Below are 20364 nucleotides of genomic sequence, written 5' to 3' on the forward strand. Positions count from 1 at the left end.
TGTCAATATTGAGTGTGGATCTCACCCAGTGTGCTTCCTTTCTTTCAAGGGTGATACCTTCTCCAGGTTCTCTTACTTATATATAAAGACATTTATCATAAGAAATTGGCCAAATGATTATGGAGGCTGAGAAGTCCCAAGATTTGTGGTTGGCAAACTGGAGACCCAGAACGGCTGATGGAATAGTTCTAGGCTGAGCCCGAGGCTCGAGAACCAGGAAAGGTGATAATGTAAGTGCCAGTCTGAATGCCAGTAAGCTCAGGGCCCAAGAACAGCAGTGGTTTCAGTGTAAGTCTGAAAGCCGGAAAAGACTGATGTCCCAGTTCAGTGCAGTCAGGCAGGAGGAATTCCCTCTGATTCAGCCTTTTTGTTCTATTAAGGTCTTCAATTAATTGGATGAGGCTAACTCACATTGGGCAGGGCAATCTACCTACTCAATCTATGGCTTCAAATGTTAATCTGATATAGAAACACCTTCACAGATACACCCACAAAAATGTTTGACCAAATGTCTGGGCACCCTGTAACTGAGTCAAGTTAACACAGAAAATCAACCCTAAGTAGATTTGAGTTCAGTGAAAGAAGAAAATTTTCCAAGCACTTATTTCTTACTTAGGTTGCTTTCTCTCAGATATAACTTGTGCCACTCTTTGAAGGGCTCAGCATATTGTTATGCAGAAAATTATGGGTGGATTTTAGCATGGCAGGTATACACAACTGATAGACGGCATTCCTTAAAATGGGTCAAATTTAGGCTAAGGCTTAAAGAGAGTGGGCAAGCATTATGCTATTTATTTATATTTTGTAGTTAGGTATCATGAAAATGCAAATATTATTGACTTAAAAATTAGAAATAAAAGGGTATATCAGACTTCATTTATACCCTCCTCAAGGCTGTGGTAGTACATCTCTGTGACTCTCTTGGTTCTACCCTGCTTAGTGTGTCACCTTTGTTCTCAGGATAACTTATTTTATAGGATTATGACGGCTAAAGAAATTCCAGTCTCCATGGCCACCATCAGAAAGAGCAGAGTATTAGTGTCTCAGAATTATTCCATAAATTCTTTATAAATGTTCTAATTAAGTCATCCCTTACCTAATTTCTTAAATAATATAATACATGTAATGAGTTTGTTTTAGTGTCTGGTACATTATCAACAGATGTTATCAGTTGGCACCATTGTTTCTTTCCCTTCTGAGTAAAAAGGCATTTAGTGTGACTTCAGGTCACACTTCTTACCCAATGCTCCCAAAGCAGGGGAAAAATGTGGTGATCTTGATCATTCCTATCCTGTACCTGACATTTTAGTGTGAATAAAATTTGCCTATTTTCTCTGCCAGGAGTAATTTGTTGGGAATGGGACCAATTTATGATAACGATGGTGGTGATGATGATGATGACAGTCTCAGGTGGTGAGTGAATGATTTCTTACAAAGTGCTTTCTTACATGTGATCTTATGCAACCCTTACACCAATTATAATAAAATGATCTCTCTTGGAACCTGCCTATTTATGGAAATGCAAGGATTGCAATAGTACCTCTCAAATCAGAGGCAGGCAATTTCTTATTCTGCATGTCTATAAGAATTGCCCTTCTTGGGACTCCAGTGAACATTAGAATCCCAAAAGCTACTGCAACTGTCTGTGATTGTCTAAGAATCAGCTCACTCTCTGATTGGGTACTCAGGATTAAATTTTGTCCAACAATATGTGAATTTTCCTGCTCTCTATTTGACAATTCATTCCTGAATTATCTTCCAAATTTGAGGTGAATTACAATTCAATAATTTAGTCTGAAGTAGAAGCTAATATGAGCTCATATTTTTGGACATGCAAATAAAAAATAATGATGTTTATCTTAGTTAAATAAAGCACATTTATAGACACTATCTTACTTGATCAACACAATTCTGTCAGATAGGAAAGGCGGGCGGAATAACTATTTGTTAACTGCATAGTATGTGCTAGACTTAGACATTAAAAAAATACATATAAACAACTCTAACTCTCAGATAGTCTTAATGCCAAATGGTGACTTATTAATTATTGATCTCAACTTTAGAAAATAGGAATGTAAGGCTCAAAGAGGTTAAGTGACTTGCCCAATAGCATGCAGCTAAGAACAAGTGAAGCTAGAACTCTCTGGGTCTTCTGATTCAAGTCCTACGGATTTTGCATTATCACAATTGCTGCCTCTGACACTAATGCTGCACAGTAGAGATATATTTCCTCAGCTTTTTCTGTTGCTTGGCATTTTAAAATAGGCTCAGAGAATAATTTACTGTCTCCTTGTGTGTGTGTGTGTGTGTGTGTGTGTGTGTGTGTGTGTGGAAAGCCTTTCTCCATTTACATACGCTTCTATTTGCAGATTCATAGTCTAGACGGCCAAGGCTGCAAGTATCCACTGGTGGGCCATTATGATGATGTTTGTTCTTTCTCACTAATATCATAAATGGGTGTAAGGTTTGATAGCTCTAAGTGACAGAAAAATATTTTTATAGGTATAGCAGGCACCCATGTCTTTGTAATTAAGCTTGCCTGAAATAAGACCAAATGCATCAACATATTTATGTCTTGGATTGTGCAGTTTCTTTTTGCTGTTATTTTATTAACATAAAGGGTGCCTTTAATTATGCAGAGCTACAATCTGCATTATTGATATTCTATAAACAGTAACTATACCCGACTCTAACGAAGCAAAAACAAAATGTGATCTCTTATTTTTTAAGATTCGTAGAAAGTCTGTGTTATGAAATAAAAGTAGTTGGAGGCATTAGTTTCCTTGAGTTGTTACTATGTATGGATATGGATGTAGTCATTTTCATTGTTGGGATTTCCCAACTCCATACATTTTGTTCAAATTTGCCTGAATTACAGTAACATTTAAAAAATGATGTCATCTGACTCCACTTGACACACTTTTATTTTTTAATTTATCTTATTCCATATAGCCTACAGAGACATTTCTGAGAATATCTCAAAGGAGTTGACGTCTACTTGGCATTTTATTTGGGAGTCTGAAATCTGTCAGTCAAGTTAAATTCTTAATGGATTTAAAGGAAGTAGCTACTTTCCAGGATCAAGTACATTAAATGCCTTTCTACTCAGATTCATATTGCTTTGTATTGTTTGACCAGTTGATTTAGGTTTTGAGAGAGAGAGTGAGAAATATGGATGGAAGGAGGGAGGCAAGGAGGGAGGGAGGGAGGGAGGGAGGGAGGGAGGGAGGCAAAGAAAGAATAACTGCCCACTTGCAGTTGCATGATCTTAACCTTAATAGTCTATTTATATATCAGTCATATGGGATTTATTGCCATTAGAAAATATAATGGAAGATCATGAAAAAGGGAATCATAAAAATAATGATTATTGTCTTCCAAGCTTAAGGAAATTACAAGAATTGAAAAATCAAGAGGCTTTTCCTTGCTTCACTCTGCTATGTCTATGACACTTCCAGCCAAAAACCCTTTCCATACTAGGATCAACTGAAAAATTAAAAAAAATAGTTTGAACAAAATGACCTCCAATATTTTATAGCTCTGGTAGTGAAAGATATATATGCCATTGGAACCATCTTTATATTTTGTTCTTGGTTCAAAATTTTGCTACAAGTGTATTCATGAGCTTTTTTTAAATGGCATTGCCTCAAAAAACTGTGGTACTTAGGTGGTCTGGTCTTTTATTCATTCCCTCTCTCAATAAACACATAATAGGTCTTTTCTCTCTGGATAAAGAAGAGAATCAACAGTCATGGTCCCTGCATTTCTAAAGTTCATGGTCTTGGGTAGAAAGATATTATAGAGAAAGTCACAAAAACAATTTCAGATTTTGTGATTAGCAGACAAGAACTTTAAAATAAGTATTAAAGGGATGCCTGAGTGGCTCATTAAGTTAAGCATCTGTCTCTGGCTCAGGTCATGATCCCAGGGTCCCAGGATCAGAGTCCCACATCAGGCTCCTTGCTCAGCAGGGAGTCTGCTGCTCCCCCTGCTTGTGTTCTCTCTCGCTCTGTCAAATAAATAAATAAATAAATAAATAAATAAATAAATAAGTAAATAAAATAACTATTAAAATATATTAAGCTATAGGTAAAGATATATATGATGGTTGAAGATGGGGACCGCATTGGTCAGAAACAATCAGAGAGACAGCTCAATTAAGATACAAGGCAAGGTTAAATGATAAGGCTCATTTCCTACAGACCAACTCCTGCAAGACAGGGAGAGATAGCTGTTTTGCATCATAAATAGAAACAAACACAGAGAGTCAAACAAAATGAGGAAACAGAAGAACATGTTCTGAATGAAGGAGCAAAATAAAACCCCAGGGAGAAAAACTTCATGAAACAGAGATAAGTGATTTACCTGGTAAAGAGTTCAAAGCAATGGTCATAAAGATGCTCGCTGAACTCAGGCAAGAAATGGATGAATCACCAAGAACTTCCACAGACACAGAAAGTATAAAAAAGTACCAAACAGAACTCACAGAGCTTAAGAATACAGTAACAGAACTGAACAATGCACTAAAGAGAACCAACAGCAATACTCCACTTACATCAATAGATAGATCATCAAGACAAAGAGGTCACTAAGGAGATATCAGCCTTTTTTTTTTTTTTAAGATTTATTTATTTATTTGAGAGAGAGAGAAGGAAAAAGAGACAGAGAGAGAGCACGCGCGTGCATACACACAGAGGGAGAGGAAGAGGAAGAAGCAGACTCCCCCCTGAGCAGGGAGCCCAATGTGGGACTCCATCTCAGGACCCCAGGATCATGACCTGAGCTGAAGGCAGACGCTTAACCAACTGAGCCACCCCGGTGCCCCAGGAGACATTAAACAACATATTAGAACACAGGGACTTAACAGATATACAGAGAACATTCCATTTCAAAACACATTATCTCAAGTGCATACGGAACATTCTCCAGGATAGATCACAGGTTAGGACACACACAAAACAAACAAACAAACAAACAAACAACACTTCAATAAATTTAAGACTGAAATCATCAAGCATCTTTTCTGACCACAGTGGTGTGAAACTAGAAATCAATTATAAAAGAAAACTGGAAAAAAAAACCCCACAAATACGTGAAGATTAAACAATATGCTACTAAACAACTAATGGGTCAACAAAGAAATCAAAAAGGAAATAAAAAAATACCTTGAGACAAATAAAAGTGGAAACACAACATTCTAAAATCCACGTGATACAGCAAAGGCAGTTCTAAGAGGGAAGCTCATAATGACACAGGCTTACCTCAAGAACCAAGAAAAATCCCAAATAAACAATCTAACTTTACACCTAAAGGAACTAGAAATAAAGAAAAGAAAAAAAAAATGAAGTCTAAAGTTAGTAGAAGGAAGGAAATACTAAAGATCAGAACAGAAATAAATGAAATAAAGACAATAGAGAAGATTAATGAAACCAAGAGCAAATTCTTTGAAAAGATAAATAAAGTTGGCCAGTGCATTCTCTTGTGCATTCTCTGTATGCACAAGAGAAAGAGAGAGAGAGAGCCTAAATAAATAAGATCAGAAATGAAAGAGAAGTTACAACTGATACCACAAAGATACGAAGAATTATGAGACTTAATTGAATAATATTACACCAACAAATGGGACAACCTGGAAGAAATAGATAATTCCTAGAAACACAAACTTTCAAGACTGAATCATGAAGAAATAGAAAATCTGAATAGACCTATTATCAGAGATTGAATGAGACTGAATCAGTAAAAACAAAAACAAAAACAGAAAAAAAGCCAAACAAACCAAAACTTTCAACAAACAGAAATCCAGTACCAAGTAGTTTCACTGGTGAATTCTACCGAACATCCAGAGTTAATACCTATTCTCAAATTATTCCAAAAAAATTGATGAGTAGGAAATGCTTCCAAACTCATTTTATAAGGCCATCATTACCTTGATAGCAAAACCAAAGACACCACAAAAAAAGCAAATTACAGGCCAATATTCATGATGAACACTGACATAAAAATCAATAATATATTAGTAAACCAAATTAACAAAAAATTAAAAGGATCATACACCATGATCAAGTGAATTTTTTTCCAGGAACATAATGATGTTTCAACATTTGCAAGTCAATAATTATTCATCATATTAACAAAATGAAGGATACAAATTACATGATTGTTTCAATAGACGCAAAAAAAAAAGCATCTGGCAAAATTTAACACTCATTTATGATAAAAACTCTCAACAAAGTTGGTATAGAGGGAATGTACCTCAACATAATAAAGGTCATATATGACAAACCCACAGTTAATATTTTACTCAGCAATGAAAAGCTGAAAATTTTTCCTCTAAGATCAGGAACAAAACAAGGATGCTCTCACAACTTATATTCAGCATAGTATCAGAAGTCCTAGCCACAGCAAGCAGGAAAGCAAAAGAAACAAAAGGTATCCAAATTGGAAAGGAAAAAGTAAAACTATTACTATTTGCAGATGACGTAATACCATACATAAAAACTCCACCAAAAAAACCCTGTGAGAACTAATAAAGGAATTCAGTAAAGTTGCAAGATTCAAAATTAATATGCAGAAATCTTGCATTTGTATACAATAATAATGAACTGTCAGAAAGAGACATTAAGGAAAAATCCTATTCAGAATTGCATCAAAAAGAACAAAATACCACACTGGCCCCAGACATAACTTCTATCCCTGTCCCTGTTTTCTGTTTATCACTAACAGACTACCTTTTATGTGGGTTGTTTTGTTTTGTTTTGTTTTTTAGTGGGGTTTGGGCTTGGTCTGTTTTGTTCCCTCCAGGAATCAGGTCACTTATCCTGGTTTTATCTGCTAATTTCCTACAGGTTGGGAGCCCTGTGAGCCACAGGGCAGTAAATAGATTGATGAAGCCTCATGCACTTGGTTCCGTCTGTCCTGTAGCAGGAGTTTCTCAACTATGGAGCTGGAATACAAGGCTTCTTGAAAAAGAATGACCTTGTGCTTTCCTGAGAAAGAGTAATGAACAGTTCTGGTTGAATCAGTCTCACAAGGCTTTTGTGTAACTTGAGGACTGTCTAGAGGCCTGTTCCCATTTTGAAGAATCAAGGATTATTGCTAAACTTTGCAAAATTTATAACATGTATCCTTCTCATCTGGAGAAAGAAAATAAAAATCTTTAAAACAAAACAAAACACCTACAAATAAATTTAACCAAGGAGGTGAAAGACCTGTACTCTGAGAACTATAAAGTACTGATAAAAGAAACTAAAGAAAACACAAATAAATGTAAAGATACAGCATGCTCATGGATGGAAATAATTAATATTGTTAAAATGTCCATACTACCCAAAGCAATCTACAGATTGAATGAAATCCTTATCAAATACCTATGGTATTTTTCAAAGAACTAGAACAAAACTTCCTAAAATGTGTATGGAACCACAAAAGACCCTGAATAGCCAAAGCAGTCTTGAGAAAGGAGAATAAAAATGGAGGTCTGATTTTAAACTCTACCACAAATCTATAGGAATCAAAACAGTATGGTTCTGGCACAAAAACCAATATGTGAATCAATGGACAGAACAGAGAGCCCAGAAATAGCTCATGCATATATGGTTATTTAATCTATGAGGAAGCAGGCAAGAATATACAACGGGAAAAAGAAGCCTCTTCAATAAACGGTGGAGGGAAAACTGGACAGCGACATGAAAAAGAATGAAACTGGACCACTATCTTCCACCATACGTAAAAATTAACTATAAATGAATTAAAGACTTAAACATAAGACCTGAAGCCATAAAACTCCTAGCAGAAAGCATAGGTGTAAGCTCCTTGACATCAGTTTTAGCAATATTTTTTTGAACTTGACCCCACATGCAAGGGTAAGAATTTTAACAATGAAGTACAAGGAGCATGAGCTATGCATTTAAATATATGTCAACTTTAATCTCAGTTATATGATTTGTAAGCAGGGTAACCCTGGACACGTTTTGTAACTTAAGCCTCAATTCCCTCAACTGCAAATGGGAATAATAGTACCAATCACAAAGCTTGACATGAAAAGCAAACTAGTTTCTTTATTCAAAAATAATGGATGCGGGCATTCAAGAACTGTTAGACTTTTCCCTCACCCCTACACCCCCCTACACACTGTTACAAATGGTCTCTGATTTACATTGGTTCAATTTATGATTTTTCAACTATACAATGGTGCAAAAGTGATATGCGTTCAGTAGAAACTGCACTTCAAATTTTTAATTTTGACCTTTTCCCAGGCTAGTGATATGAGGTGTGATACCCTCTTGTGATGATGGGCAGTGGTAGGGAGCCCCAGCTCCCGGTCAACCATGTGGTCAAAGGGTAAAACACCAACACTTACAACCATTCTGTACCTATACAATCATTCTGGTTTTCACTTTCAGTACAGTATTCAATAAATTACATGAGAGATTCTACACTTTATTTTAAAATAGGCTTTGTGTTAGATGATGTTGCCCAACTGTAAGCTATGAAAGTATACATTTTTTTAAGATTTTATTTATTTACTTGAGAGAGAAAGACAGGGAAAGCACAGTGGGAGAGTGAGGGAGAAGCAGACTTCTGCAGAGAGCCCAATGTGGGGCTCGATCCAAGGACCCTGAGATCATGTCCTGAGCCGAAGGCAGATGCTTAACCAACTGAGCCGCCCAAGTGCCCCTAGTGAAAGTATTCTGAGCACATTAAAGATAGGGTAGGCTAAGCTATGGTGTTCAGTAGGTTAGGTGTATTAAATGCATTTTCTACTTACAGTATTTTCGACTTATGATTTATCAGGTTTACCACAGTTTATCAGAACATAATCTGTTAACCAAGGAAGATGTGTATATAATTTAGACTATTCATCTATTCATGCTGGCATTTGAGACCACATAATCTAGTTCTATGTAAACTCATACAACTCATGTTATATCATTCCTGTATTAAGCCACTGTTCTAACTTCATTCAGTTTCAGATATCCCATCAATTTTTTGATGACTCTTTGCATATGCTGTTGGTTCTACTAGGAAATATTCTTCCTTATCCTTACTACAAATAAACCCTTTAAATCCTTTAAAATCTGACTCAGTCTTAAGGATGTTTTTTCTTGTCTCAGATAAGCAAGTTTCATCCTTTCTCTATTCTTTCACATCTGAGACACTTCTAGAACATGCATTGTGCTGTAATCTAGTTTGATCTAAACACATAAATCGTGAGCTACATTGTAAGTTAGGAGAACAGTGACTGAGTTTTCATGTCTCTGAGTCTCAAATTTCCCTATGATCTTGACATATAGCATGTGCACAACAAATATTCTCTGAACACATCAATAAATGGATAAATAGTATTGGTGAGGCAAAGTGCAGTTGAAGGGATCAGCGGTGATTTCAGTCTGAAAGACCTAATTTCAAGGCTGAGACTTGCAAATTTCTAGCTGCATGAGGTCTTTTTCAAGTCACCTCATCTCTGTGTTTCAGTTTCCTCAACTGAAGGAAATAACATCTTCCTGCCTGAATTGTTAGAATTAAATGACACTAAATACATGGCAGTAGTCTGTAAACTTCAAAATAGTCTGTGCATTTACATTACATTACTTCTTTTACTAAGGATCAGTGAAAGAAATTTTTATTTGAATATTTTGTTAAAATGATTTTCCAAAGCAGGCAATGTCCATTTTGCAATATACCTTGAATGTATAACAAGTTTTACCTGTAGACTGCTCTTGGGAGAGTGGGTAAGTGGGCTGAGAACAGCCTTGAAAGGAGGATAATTTTTGAGACTTCTGTAAAACATCTTTAATGAAGTGAATAAAGATTTGGGAAGAAAAAAAGACAAAACAGAAGAAGGAATATTCATAAGATGAGGAAAACTGTTTTGTTTTCCTGGGAAAGACTTAGAGTGAACACTTGTTTACAAATATATTTTGTTTTTAATTATGTGCCCCCCCCCACAGTTTCTTATAGATTGTTTATATATTATATTCTTAGTCAGGAAAAACTTCTAGTTATATATTCGTCCTTCCATTTCCCTAAGTCTCCAGGCCTCAATTCTCTCACCTCTAAAATGAGAGAAATAATATCATTCTCATAGCACTTTGTGTACATTAAATGAAATAATACATAAAATCGGCTAGCACATGATAAAGGATGCAGCAAACATTTTGTTTTGTTATTTCAGAAAAAATATTTTTCAACACTCAATCTACTCATTAAGTGGGGTATTTCTCTGTGTCAGGACTAAATGCAATCTCTCATTCTTAGTCATCTTTGTTGTTCTCACTGGGAGCAAGAAACAAAACTTACGAGAAAACAATTCCAAAGTCTCTCATATGCAGGAAAGCAAGTCTTTGAAGTTACCTCACGGGACTCCAGAGATCTGAAATGAAAGTGGAGATAAACAAAGGAAGCTCAAAAAGAATGAGAAACAGAAAGCTATGGACAATAGTGACAGACCATGGAAATCGGGGAAAAAGAGACAGAATTTATGATTGAAGCACACTGAATAATTCTGGTTTTGTTTTTGTCCCGAGGCTATAGATAGTTTGTCCTAAAGGAATAATGCATGATTTTCGTTGTTCAAATGGTTAAGAACGTTTGGGTGACTGAGGAATGGATTATTAGTTGAAGTAGAGACTTCATACCTTCCCAAGTGGGTTTAGGTGTGAAATGCTTTAATTAGAAGTAATCTGGTTACAGAAATGATTCAGTCTGAATTTTTTTTTTTTGCAATAAAACAGCCCATTGGAAAAAAAAAAGTCACTTTTTTTAATAATAATTTTTTATCATGTTATGTTAGTCACCATACAGTTTATCCTTAGTTTTTGAAAAAGTCACTTTTTAAAAATGTTTACTTTTTTAAGGCAGAAGCAATTACAAATGACCCAAAAACATACAATAAAAGATTTCACCTTACTAGCTATCAAAAAATACTAATTAAGATGATGTTTAACTGTTTTTTCACATGTCAGAATGACAAAAATTATAATAAATGACTATACATAATATTAGTGAAGAACAGGGAAGATGAGCACTTTTAAACACGGTTGTTGAGAGTATACATGGAGATCAAGGAAAGAAGCATCAAAATCTGGATGGAGTGAGGCAGAATTTGGCAATTGCTATCTAGGTATATTCTATTCTTTTTTAAGGAATCTATCTTAAGAAAATAAATTACATCATAACCACACAATAACATAAAAACAATATTGGATAAGAATATCTAATGAGTGGAGAAATGTTTATAATTCCATGTTTTAAAAATAGTTCTTCATTGTATGTAAAACTTTTATGTACATGTACTCATGTCAACATCGCTCTGGATATAGACAGAAATGAACCAGCTGATAAGAACCTATCTTTGAGTAGTGGGAATACCGTGATTTTCTTTCATTTTGCTTGCTCCCTTTCTCTGCCAAAGCTTCCTACTATGAAAATGAGTAACTTTTGCAGTCTTGAAAACACTGTGTTTTTCATAATGAAAGTATTTTTCTCTTTCAACCTAGTCTTTGCATCCTACTTCCAAATCAGCTTTTATTGTTTTTACTTTAACGTGTTTCATGTAGCTTATTTCTGTAGATTTCAAATCCCTATTCTACATCTGAAAACAGAGCTGCTGGTGACTTGGATGGCCTGAGAACATCCCAAGTAAATTTTTTTCATAAACTAAGAACCAAAGCCCATTTTTTAGCCATTCAAATAAGGAAGTGATTGTTCACTGGTTAAAAAAAAAAAAAAAAAAAACACTATCAATTTTTGCAGAAGTTGTTGGGTCGTGGAGCCTTTAATGGGGACCGTGGAAAGAAACACAAAAAAAGTAGGACAAGAGTCTGCAGTGTGTCAATGAAATGCCAAGGGATGCAAAGCGACAACATAATGAAATGTGACGTGTCTCTGCAATGACATGTCAAACTTGTACAATTCAAAGGCCGGGGTTTGTCTAAAACCTTGGCAAAAGCATGGTTCCAGTTAGTTGCATGTAAGGGACCTTCAACATTAAAAATAATGTTTATTAACAAAATGGTTTCACTATGGGAAAATCTTCCTGTGACATATCTTACCAGTGGAAAAGAATGGTTTGAATTGCAATTCTATAAATGAAGCCGATCCCCCTAAGGACTGCATTTCCAATAAGGAAGCTTCAAAGTACAAGAAGACACCATTATTTCTGTCTTTTCAGTGCCTATATTCAAATGTTCTTTCAGTCTGATAACTACCTCTGTTTACTGTCCTAGTTGTTATACTTGGAGGGCAAGAAATCCTGGAAGCTTTGCTTTTCTGATTATTTACCTTACATCGTGTTATTCTAAAATCAAACACTATTATGCCAATTTTAGTATTAGTCTTCAGGTTTTTGTTTGTTTGTTTTTGCTTTAACATTTGAAAAAAAATCCATGAGAGGTGATGCAATGCTTTCTTTTTCACTTATGCACATTACTGTTACAGCTTATTTTATAATTGCTTTCTAAGAAAATGCCAGGACTCTATCAAATGATAAATACACACTTTTTCCATTCTCCTTACTATCTATATCCATGGGAGTTTATTTCATTGTTTCCCAAAATATATGACTTTGTTGACACTGCTAAAGTTAGTGACTTTTTCATTCACTTTAGGTTTTCTACAGATATTTTATAATAGGGGCTCTGGATATTAGAGCAAATACTGCACATTTTCAAAAATCCATATGAGAATTGTCCGTGTTTAAGTTCCTGGAAACATCTTTTCCACTTTTTATTCGTTTAATGTGGTCTTAAAAATATATGTAACAGACCACAAGGAACATGTTTCTTAAGAGTACCTACATTAAATACTCAGAAGTGAGTAGGTAATGCTATGCAGATGTTGTCATGGTAAATACTCATGATAACATACTTGAAAATGGCCAGAACTCAAGTTTCAATCTAGGCTAGTCAGACTTAAATTACTGGCTATTATTTTTCAAAATGTTTTCCTTTATTTTAGTCTTAATGAATAAATGTTTTCAGATCTGATACAATAATGTTTGAATTCTGTTGAAACCACAATTTTGTGCTACTTCAAACCCACCACAAATGGTATGAAGACAGAACTAGGAGGTTGTGCTTCCCTACAGATCTCCCTTTAAGTACACTGCCATGGTTTGGGTTATTTTTCTCACAGTTTCAAGTTGGTCTGCTAGAGAAATCTCATAAAAGTAGTCTGGAACTCTTTCCTAAAAGAGAAGGTCTTTTCTCTTTAAATGATTTTGGATCCAGTTATTTATAGGGAAAACAGAATGGAATACTAACTAAATGCAGAGTTGCATTTAATTCACGACAGACTTCGTTTTATACAGAAAAAAAAACATATATTTTTTTTAAATCACTGGACAGAAAAGGCACCAGTTTCTATCGCCCTGAATCTTTTATAGCTGAAATGGAATTACTAGACTCATGTTTGTGCTTCATTAATACCATCAATTGAAAGGCGATGAAAAATCTCATGATGTCTATTGCTTAAAAACTGACATTTTATGGTAGCTTAAAACTCATATTTGCAGCTATCAGCTAAAGGGCTCCTTGGGGATCTGAAATGAGCTAATATTCGTCCCAGAAGGCTAAAACTGGAAGTTCTTGTGGTCAGGCTCTAAGGTATCTGCTAGATGGAAGATCTCAAAGCTCCTGGATGCTTCTCCTAGATAGAGTAAACAGCCTTGCTCAAACTTCTTACAGACTTTGTTTCCTTGATTAAGCCTCATAATGGGCAAGGACCTCAGTTGTTTTGACTCTTATATAGGATTCATATGTCTTTATACATTTCAAGGCATATAGATTACTGATTTACTGCTTTGAATTGCTTGCTATTTTACACTGCCTATGAAGTGTAATATGGTATGATATATATTTCTTCTTAGTACCCGATATAGTGCTCAGCCCATAGCAAGTACTCAGCAAACGTTTGCTATTGTCGATGGTGTTCTGTACCTTCCTCTCTCCTTCATTTCAGAGAGCAGTGTTAAAGTTGACACGCACTAACCTGCCTTATCGAAAATGAATGCTTTCTTTTGCCTTTAGTGATAGCATGCTGTTAACAGCATGCTCTGTTACCTAGTATAATATGTGAAGTTTAATCACCAAAAGTAGCTACTTCAGAATACACCTAGAGGAATGACCTGATTAATGGGGCTTATTCCCAAAGCAGAAGCTATGCCATCAACAAATTCTTAAAATGCAGAACATGAGTTTACATGAGCAACAAGCTTCAGAATACAAGTCCTCATTCTGTTATTCATTTTGTTCAATCACCTGTGAAAAGAACCTTAATCTGTGATTGTTTATGACAAAACATATTATAGTATGTTTATGTCCTTCAACTTCAGCATGTGTAGCAGTCAGTCATTTTGTCCTGGGCAATCAGTGCTTGTGAAAAAGCAACTGAAATATTTCCTTTCACATGAATGCAAAAGTCCTTCCAAAGAATCCCCTCCGGGAATGTGCACAATAATATCAGAACATGGGCTAGCTTGAAGTCACAAATGCTGACAGTTCCTGCCTTTGGGGACAATGAGACAGTGGAGACTTCCTGACAAATGCTGTACTTGACTTACTTCCCCCTTATCTGTTCACAGAACAAGTGTCACACAAGGGATTACAAAGCCAATGTCGATTTCCCTATTTAAATACTCTAGGTATTAGGCTGAGTTCCAAGATGGCAAGAACCAATCATCTACTACTGCTTCATGGCCTGTCAGGCCCAGAGCAGCTCAACCCTATAGTTGAAAGTGGTATATAACATCAAGCCATTGGTTTTCAGCAGAAAATAAAACTGATGTGTTTATAAAACAACCAGTAGGCAAGACTGCTGAATAGATGCAGGAAGAAGAAATTTCTACAGATATAACTTAGAAATAATTTTAGAATGCACTGTAGAAAGTTGCTTTGCTTGGTTTGGTTTTCTATAGAAAAACTAAAACAATCATAGTAAAGTAGAATGTATGACTCCACAGGCTCCTCTGAGCAGCCTCGTAGCCCAGACATCCAAAGGAGTCAATTCCATTCTCCCGGCCCATTGCTACTAAAAGTGGGCACTAGAAACTGCAGAAACATACATAAGGATGGGAAATTTGGTTGTTGACAGAAAGCCAGCAAATAGTACCATGGTTTCTTTCTGATGGCCTGCAATTTCACAGGTTTTTAAGTATTGCAGGGATAAAAACTTTTCTTTTTAATGAAACTCATCCATTCTGTAAAACGTACGTTGTACAAATATTTCCCTGAGAAAAATTAGATGGAAGTATGGTAACTTACACTTCTTTCCCAAGTGTATTTGGAAATGCATCAGATTTAGAAACCAAGGAAATACTTACCATATGTTGGGCAGGAGGAGGGAGGGATGAAATGAAATTGGATGTTTTTCATATGTGAATCTAGTTTTGCTTGAGTTAGTGTAAAAAAACATGGAAAAGCCAGTACATTTGTCTATTTCATTTAAAATATCTTTTTATTTTACATAAACCTGCTCTTAAACTTTTACTGAGCAGTTGTATAAATTTTCACATTTTATGATATCAAACCAACACATATAAAAATTCCTCTATGGAAATGAACACCTGAAAAACAGTGCATATGGGCCTGGCCTTGCAATATGTGTTACTAATTAGAACCAAACAAATAATGGCTTCAGAATTTTTTTTTTTTTAACACAGGTGTAATGCAAAATCAAAAGCACTCTAGGCAGAAGATTACTCTAATCACAAGATTGCTACATTTCTTTGATTTCTGTCCATGTGGGACCCCCTGCAGTGGTGAAGGTCTTGATAAAATGAATGCCCACATAGCTAATTCACAGAACCTTGGTGTGGAACTCCCTAATTCAAGAACCCCAAGGAAATACTGGCTTCCCTGGTGAAAAAGCCATAAAATGACTGTTTATTTAAATGAGTTAATCTCCAGCTATTTAAAAGTATCTATGGGATTCTCATTGTGAAGCCTGTGCCTTCTTCAAGGTATTGGCTCTTTCACAAAACAAAAATCCACTCGTTTTGAGTAGGTGCTTAATAGTTCCAGAGCATTACACTTTTAATTACCTTTATTTAAATAACAAGCAATTTTATTAAATAGTTAAAGGCACAGCTTCTCAAATGCTTTCCCATTTCTAAACCTTTTTTGATTCCAATGAATTGGCTTGAGACATGTAACTTGGATGAAAATATTTCAGTCTGTAAACTCCTTACTAATGGTTAAACACACTGCCCATTTGATGCCTAGCCTGACACTCAGATAAGACATTATCTGACTTCATTACCACTAAACTCACCTATTTTATCAGATGAGTTGAGCTTCAGTAATTCAGACAATGATGAGATGAAGAGCAAAACACCCCCCCAGCAATTAAGAAGCATATTTAAAAGCACTTTAGACCAAATGTACCTCTTGTACGACTTTTTTTTTCTTCATTCTCTTTAGAGCATTTTCAAGACTCGGTCTATAATTGAAAGAAAATTTAATCCTGCATTAACCATATAATCATTTTGCAAACTAGGTTCTGGAACTCCTCTTTATTAAAGTGGGTAAGTCCAGAATTTGTGGATTAATGATTTCAGACCCTATTTAAAATCTTGTAGACTTAGCATACTTCACAAAGTCTCTATTTTCCTTATGATTAAATCACTGGAATATTAATTCTCTGCATTTAGCATCTTTCTTTTAAAAGCACAAAGTGTTGTAAGAACTCTAGCAAAAGAGAGTGAAAACTGTATTGCAACACAAAGTGAATATATTCCTATTTCCTATTCAGCAATCAGATAATATGGAAACAAATCCATAGCTATTAGGCAGGGTTCGTGACCATGAGATAAATCAAGGAAGCTCTCCTAAAGCTGCAAGGATAAGCGTGCAAGGAATTAGGTGGTTTGTTTAAGATAGTGTTTATTTGAGAAATAATGCCTACACAGTATTTTATTATTAATTAAAAGAATTGTTCTATATCTTATTGTATAAAAATGATTAAAAAAATAATAATAGTGGTAACACATTTGCATAGTTATTTACACTTTTAAAAGTTGTTTTACATGCTTTATATGTCATTAAAAATTTCTAGTAAGTTTCCAAAGTGTTATGTCAGTAGATGTTTTGCATATTTAGTGATAAATATCCAAGGAAAATTACTGTCTTAAAGAAAATTTTTAAAAAAACCATATTGGCTCATGAAACATACCGAAAAAAGAAACTGGCTTCAAGCATCTGAATTCAGGGATTCAAGATGAAGTGTTGCCAACCCCCCTCCCTGCCAACTCTCTTCCCCTCCACTATCTTCATTTTCAAAAAGGATCACTCCAAGCAGAGGCAAGATGACCACTGACAAACTGAAGTCAAATTTTTCTCCTTGCTCAGAGTCTCAGAAAAAGGGAGTTTTCTTGCTGGTTAGATTCAGCAAAAGTCTTAGCTTGACATTAGTTGGTTTAGCCTGCCTCAAATGTCTATTCCTGTACCAATTGCTGGTACCAATCCCTGATTGGCCAACCCATGTGTCTACCTTGACAGAATTCTGTCAACTTCTCTCAAACCACCTGAACTGAAACAAACAAAACAAACAAACAAACACCTGAACTAATGAGTTTACTGTGGGACACGTGATGACAGGTGTGGAGCAGAAGTTGGAAGGAGGCAGGCATCCTTCTTCAAAAAGGGGGTCCAGGGCAGACATGCATATATCCATTGCTTTTTACACTTTTCTTTTACAGATGAGGAAGCTGAGAGCAAAGGAGATTAGGTACCTTTATTTACGTTTTCAAACTCCTTAAAATAATTTAAAACTGTGAGTTACCTTACTGAAAGAACACCCACTTGTCTCATGTTACCAATGAGAAAACTAAGGCCTCCAAGGAGAAGTAGAGTTTGAAAGTTATAGAACCAAAACACAAGCTCAGATTTCTTGATGTCCACTTGTGTGCTCTTTTCATCACTCCAGACTGTTACTTATATTCCTCTTTTTTAGAATTAATAATCCACAACTGTATATGTACTGGTTCCATATTTGCCAAAATATTATTAGCAATCCTCTCTACTTTCACTGTGCTATATAGTTCTGTGCTTTATAAGGGATTATAGAGCTAGCCCAAAAGTGTGAGATTGTTTGTCCTTGAGCTGATATTTTGAGTGTGAATTTTTTTTTTCATGATCAGTAGTTGAAGAGTAAGATCTTTAAGTGCTGAATAACATCTGTTCTTTTGAGACCTTTCATATTTAAAACAGAAGTGAATTATATTGGAAGAGAAACTGAAGCATTTTTTGCAGCAGAAATCATCTAATAGCAAGTATCTATTAACACTGTGAGATTTTTCAGGTCTTTCTCCTCTGGGCGGAGCACCAGCTCTGATATCCTGCATCTACCAGGAATCTGTCTATATCAAGAGGGTGCTTAACATCAGGGCTATATCCTCTCATGAGATTTAGAGCATAGTGCTTGTATGGACCTTTTCCTATAGTTCAGATCCAAAGATGCTTCTGATCCTAAAACCATTACTTTCTATCTCTCTTCAATCATAGATCATGGCCATACTCACGAAAAAAGGTCCTGCTGCCTCAGAAACATTTTCTGCTTGCAAAGGGGCTGGGCAGAACCTAAATTCCATTCCCAATTGAGAGCTGTACTGATTCAGAAGGAAGCTTCCAGTCATATTTGGGGATACTATTTTGTTGATCTAAGCATCCTAAGAATATCTCCTTGATAAATAAGCCAAATTCATGATAAATTGGAAAAGAAAAGAACAACTTTTAACTTCTAATTTTTTTGCAGCTAGGAGTCTTTGTAGGAAAGGATCTGACTTTGTTGGGAAAATTCTTTGGTGTGTCTTTGGGAGCAGAGAGGTAAGAGGAGATAAGAGAAGAAATGTAGTGGTGTGTGCAGCCATTCATACAGGGGAAGATTCATATTCCTTTTCTGATATTCCCCAAATCATCTAGAAAACCAGCATTGCAGAATGCTCTGGGATGTTATATGTGTGTATGTGGGCATGTATGCACACAGTGAGGTGGATGGGCTGTGATGGAAAATAGCATATGCAGAATCAAGAGGAAAAATATAAAGAAAAAAATGCTGAGGAGGTAAACTCCTTGAAAACCACAGAAAGTCTGAGGAGGGCAGAGGCTCCTCACAGGTGGGAGAGCTAGGATTCTTACCAGGTGTAGCCAGAGAAGATTTTATCTTTCTTACCTCATGATTCTTTGTCTAAAGGGATTATGTCTTTGGCCCACACAACTGCAATCTGAACATCTGCAACTCTCTATCCTAAAGGTTCAAGTTCTATTAGAAAGAAACTTTTGTAAGGCTCTTGAAACTGTTGGGCTATTTCTCACAGTGAGTAACAAAACCTGAAACAATGATGTTTGAAGAATAGGTCACTTACTAGCTCATATAAGAGGAAACCAGGTTCATGGGGTAGTGATGACTGATTCAGCAGCTCAGCAATCTTCCCACTGGCTTCATTCTGACTCATTTTTTCAAAGATTTAGGATAGATGCCGAAAGTAATAGGCGCTACATGTTTCCTCATTGACAACCATGGGGGAGAGAAAAACCTTTCCAATTCACTCTGAAAAGAAAGAAAGAACTTTCCCAAGGGCCTTTCATGGACCTTACTGCATGGCTTATTGGCTAGAAATGGTCACACATCCATTACTAGACCAATCTCTGCAAGTGAGTTGGTATTACACTAGGGCCTACCCACTCTGGATCTGGGGTCAATTCCCCCAAATACAGTCAAGCTACTTGAGGGGATATTAATACAACCACACCATCTCCAATACTGGATAATATATTACATAACAGAGAAAACAGAGGTTCCCATCGCTTTCTGCCCAAGAAATTTCCAAATAACTACAGGACAGGATTCAACTGCTATGACAAATATGGAAACCTAACCACAAACCTGATTGTTTTCTCAATTTCAAATATAGTAAAGAATTCTACTCACAGTGAATAGGACTGAGAAAGTGATTCTGAAATATTGGGTTTTTTTAAAGATTGTATTTATTTATTTGAGAAAGAGAGAGACAGAGAGAGAGAGAACATGAGAGGGGGTAGGGTCAGAGGGAGAAACAGACTTCCCTCTGATCAGGGAGCCTGATGCAGGACTCGATCCTGGGACTCCAGGATCACGACCTGAGTCGAAGGCAGATGCTTAACTGACTGAGCCACCCAGGTACCCTGAAATATTATTAGAGGGAGACAAACCATGAGAGACTATGGACTCCAGGAAACAATCTGAGGGTTTCAGAGGGGAAGGGGTTGGGGGGTGAGGGTAATAGGATGATGGGTATTAAGGAGAGCACATGTGGTGATGAGCACTGGGTGTTATACACAGCTATTGAATCATTGAACACTACATCAAAAATTAATGATGAACTGAACA

At 36.0% G+C, this 20364-nt stretch overlaps 1 pseudogene; it reads left to right on the plus strand.

Moving 5' to 3' along the window:
- LOC113254321 (GTPase NRas-like) overlaps positions 1-20364 on the plus strand; it is a 118273-nt pseudogene that overhangs the window by 6160 nt on the left and 91749 nt on the right.

The sequence above is a fragment of the Ursus arctos genome, unplaced genomic scaffold (genome assembly GCF_023065955.2).
Source record: "Ursus arctos isolate Adak ecotype North America unplaced genomic scaffold, UrsArc2.0 scaffold_12, whole genome shotgun sequence".
Taxonomy (NCBI): Eukaryota; Metazoa; Chordata; class Mammalia; order Carnivora; family Ursidae; genus Ursus; species Ursus arctos.